Source organism: Spinacia oleracea, chromosome 3, assembly GCF_020520425.1.
Source record: "Spinacia oleracea cultivar Varoflay chromosome 3, BTI_SOV_V1, whole genome shotgun sequence".
Taxonomy (NCBI): domain Eukaryota; kingdom Viridiplantae; phylum Streptophyta; class Magnoliopsida; order Caryophyllales; family Amaranthaceae; genus Spinacia; species Spinacia oleracea.
Window position 1 is genome coordinate 156,120,661 of NC_079489.1, and position 4,664 is coordinate 156,125,324.

The 4,664-nt window shown below is 35.8% G+C and overlaps 1 long non-coding RNA gene across 3 annotated transcripts; it reads right to left on the bottom strand.

Annotated features, from left to right (window-relative positions):
* Window positions 1-543: 543 nt before the first annotated feature.
* Window positions 544-4,237, bottom strand: LOC110785818 (uncharacterized). Of its 3 annotated transcripts, none has more exons than XR_008931295.1 (5): window positions 3,957-4,237; window positions 2,928-2,961; window positions 1,668-1,897; window positions 1,424-1,521; window positions 544-777 (listed from the first exon to the last, which is right to left on the bottom strand). It is a non-coding gene; the product is annotated as an uncharacterized lncRNA (long non-coding RNA). The 3 variants fall into 3 exon arrangements; XR_008931294.1 differs by having other exon boundaries at window positions 545-784; XR_008931293.1 differs by lacking the exon at window positions 544-777 and having other exon boundaries at window positions 798-1,521; window positions 3,957-4,236.
* Window positions 4,238-4,664: the final 427 nt, after the last annotated feature.

The window sequence follows — 4,664 nt, forward strand, 5'->3', positions numbered from 1 at the left end:
GTTCAAAGATTCAGAAGTATAAAATCCACTTGGCAAGAAATCATAAAGATCACTAGTGGAAAAACACTCATTTGCGTCGGTCATTTAAGCTCATTTGCGTCGCACATTGGTGCGACGCAACTGGCTGCGACGCAAATGAAAAAAGTCATTTGCGTCGCACTTTTGGGCGACGCAAATAATGGTCATTAGCGTCGCACTTTAGCTAATCTGCGACGCAAATGACTATTTTTTTAAATGTCGAAAAGTCATTTGCGTCGCAGTTTAGCTAAACTGCGACGCAAATGACTTTTCAATATGTTAAAAAAATAGTCATTTGCGTCGCAGATTAGCTAAAGTGCGACGCAAATGACTTTTTAATATGTTAAAAAAAATAGTCATTTGCGTCGCAGATTAGCTAAAGTGCGACGCAAATGACTTTTCAATATGTTAAAAAAAATAGTCATTTGCGTCGCAGATTAGCTAAAGTGCGACACAAACGACTTTAGATTTTGTTAAAAAAATAGGTTCCATTTTACTATAGTAAAATGGTAAACTCATTACTAGATAAGGCTTAAAACATAAGGACAATAACCATTATAAATCTTACAATACGGGAAACAATCATTGTATTTCTAATAATTTATATTAAGTACCCAATACAGACCAAAAGTAAAGATCTCCATGCTGAGCGATTATCTCCCACCCCTGCACCTCCACCAGCAAGTTCAGCTTGGTGCTGCCTCCTAAACTCCTCTCCATGATCTGATCTAAGTGTAGTCTTTGTGGGAACAGCTTCAGCTTCAGCCTCAGCAAAAAAAAAGCAAACAAGGCAGACATGTGAGAAGAAAAGTCAAGAGAGAGCATTAACGCGTAAAGGGAGCGCATATAAGCTGTTCAGACAAAGCAGCCATAAATGCAACGCACTACCCATGCATCTCACAACATTTATTTAACATGCAGAACAAATAATGACATGTACTTAATATAATGCACGGACATAACAGAATGAACAGAATAGAATGCACAGAACAGCAACAGAACAACACAAAACAGAATAGCAACGAAACAGAACAGAACAGAACAACAACTAAAACGAACAGATCACACCTGCTGCTGTCAATTCTAATTTCTTCCTGGCCAAATTCTAGACATACTTTACCATTTCAGCATTAGGATTGACGACCTCAGTAAGAAGACATGCATAGAATCAAGTCCAAATTACCGGTGAGTGGTTAAATTAATAAATTCAAACAAAGTGGTGAACTCTTAGTAAAACCTTGATAGTTTTGAGAATTGAGAGTAGAATCTCTAATTTCATTGACTTGGCCAACAGTTTCAGATATCACATTAATCCATCCTAATAACATTTCTTCAAGTGGGAAAGAGATGCAAAATAAAAACATCATTCTGAAGGATTCCACAGCAAGAAAAAATAAACTACTACCAGAATTTCCTGAAATCACACCAGTGGCAGGGTTGTGACTCTGCTTTTCCAAATGACTGACAAGCTTCAGAGACAAAGAGCGGCCAGTACCTTCATATCTGAAACAAATACATCTCAGTGACACATATGTGTATACACTTTATCTAAAAGAGGATAGATAACTCTAAGAATTATCAATTAGTATGTATTTCTATTTCATAATGACCATGAAATAGAAAAGACAGGGTGAGCATGCACATCATACCCATTCACTGTGGAGGATAAGAAAACCAGGTAGGGACCCAACAATGACTTGACAACAGGCAACGGTATAGCAGCTGCCTCGTCAAGAGCTCTGCTTGCGAGACCCTCGCATGGTTTTGAGGTTCAACGTACTGTCACAATTGTTCAGTCTGCACCAGCTACTTTCGTTTCCTCGGTCCTTGAAAGTAATGACAACTTGACAAGTAACCCCAAGGCACCTATCAGTAGATACTACAACAACAAAAAAATTCATGTTATTTAAACAGCCTGACACATGAAGATGAATTTTATACAGATTAATATATGTCGTAAACCTGCAATAAGATAAAACTAGTGAAAACACTGCCAGTTCAAGCTAACCAATAGATACACTTCACACTTCATTAAGCAGACAAAGAAACTTCAATAACTTTTTAATATAACTCTCATTGAACTGAGCGCAACTAAAGATCAATCATCCAGACTCAAACAATTCAACGATTAAAGTATTTGTAATCATTTAGTTCATAGGCACGTAGCAGCTCAGTCAATCACTATGTACATAAGAACAAATTAAAGAAACCGGACATCAATTTCATTCCTTTTTAACTTGAAATGTTAGGGGTTTCATATGTACCATCCAGGCCTCACTTACTGTCCCTATAAACTAGGCTAATCAGATTAAGTTAACTAATAGTGTTAGTTTTACGCAGACGTTTAAATGTTTAAAGGGTAAGTTATATCTCCTACCACAGAATCCACAAAGTACAACCTACAAAATCTGACTAAACACACGGTTCAAAGCTGTATGAACGAAAATAAATCAACACAGCTAGACAAAGGGACAAACTCAACTAACACAGGATTAATAAAGTCATGCATAAGCTCAACAAACTGGACAATCAACTACGCGTAAACCAATACTTGGATTCAACATGTTATAGCTTTGGTCAGAACTCATAAGATTCAATTAATAATCAGCTTAATGCAGGAATATATAGACACAACTTCAATCTTGCCACTCAGTGACAAGGATGAGAAAACATGATATGATTCCATATTCACATATATCATACTTCGTACATGACTACCTGTACATCAAAACTACTATTTAGACACTACATTCAATGAGCAATGAGCAAGAATAGAAGTATAAACCTTCAGGGGCCAAATAAATGCGCAGTCTCATACACAACTTAATTAACAAAGTAGCCAAGTTTACAAAAGGCACCAACAGCTAGTGTAATAATGAACTGTACAAAGCCGAAAAGCTTGCACTTACCCCTGTATGCTGCTTCTTTGCACATCTTAGCCATCTGCAAAATGCAAATACTTACATAAGTTTGTTAACAATAAGAACGTCCTAGGAACGCAAATGACGGTTGTCTAGAATCTCCACATAACATCAGTGATGAAAATATGAAATACTTCATATGTGATTAGGGATTCAAACCCTAATAAGGCACAAAGATAATTGAATTAAAAGCATGTCAAATTTCCAATTCGGGTTTGATATTGAGATACTAGAATCTGTCAAATTTCCCATCCACAAAAATCAAAACACCCTGAAATATGGGTTTTACAGAATCCACCAATATAAGTAGAATTTAAAGCTTCTGCATCAAACTTCTCATGTGATTTCCTATATTCACAGCCATATAATTGCATAACCATTTCATTACCATAAAATTAAGGAATAATTTCAATTACCCTAAAAAACAAGTGTCAAAAATTCCACAATTAGATAACAGCCAAATATTAAGTTTCTAAACACTCTAAATCAATCGCAAAACACTTCAAATACTGACGAACTATATCTAATAATCAGATTCTCGTACTAACTGAAATTAAACTCAAATTAAGCATCTTAATACATAATCTACATAGAGTTCTACGATTATTAACGAATATTGAAGTGAAATTTACTAGTTCTAAATTTCCGAAAATTCAATCAAACAACAAATTAAACCTAAAATTCCCAACCATGAACCCTAAATATATACGAATCACCAAGTAAAGTGGATGGAAATTTTCCCAATTACGCTACCAGCTTCTAAAAAACACAATTTAAACAAGAATTTTATCCAAAACCCTAATATTGAACGAATCTGTACTGTATCTGTTGCTATATAAAATCATACAATTTGATGCCAAAGAAATAAGTTGCAGATCTGACGACTCACCGGAAAACAATCTTAAATCAATCGATAACAAAAAACAAAAACCCTAGGTTCACCAAAATTAACATAAGCAAAACATGATAAACTTCGGAACTAGGGTATGAGAGAGAGAAAGTACCGGAACTGCAAACCATTCATACTGCTTCGATATTTTGCCTTCATCGTCGCGCCGGAACCTAGCGTTTTTCCTCTTGTTATTTTCGCAGAGCTCTTTTCATGGACTTTGTAATTTTCGGTCTCAATTCTAGTGATTGGAATTTTTGAGGAGAGAGAAAGTTGTAGGAGTCTTCAACTGGACGAGGAGGGTGGCGGAGAAAGAGAGTTTTTGACGGTTGAGGTTTCAAGCTTTGAAATGAAGCAGATGAGAGAGAAAGAGAGGTATGGAGAAGGTAGGCGGAACATGTGTAAATGGAAAAATGGAAATGTCAGTGCGTCGCAGATTAATAAATGAGCGACGCAATTGACTGAATATCTTTCTATATGTCAACTACGTCGCTAGTTTATTAATCTACGACGCAAGATTAATTAATATTGCGTCGCAGTTTAATAAATCGACGACGCAATTGACTTAATTTAAAGATAATTCGTAATTTGCGTCGCTCAAAGTTGAACTGCGACGCAAATGATAAAATTTCAGACTAATATTCAACTAATGCGTCGCGTGTTTAAATGTGTGACGCAAATACAGCGACGCAAATGAAGAGTTTTCCACTAGTGGATCTAGGTTAGATCATGTTGATGATTACTTAAAGAATGATAATCAATGATTGTGTGAAATAAAATTCACAATCTAGCTCCATAAGATATGGCATATCTAAGTTGGAATAATTGAAGTCGAT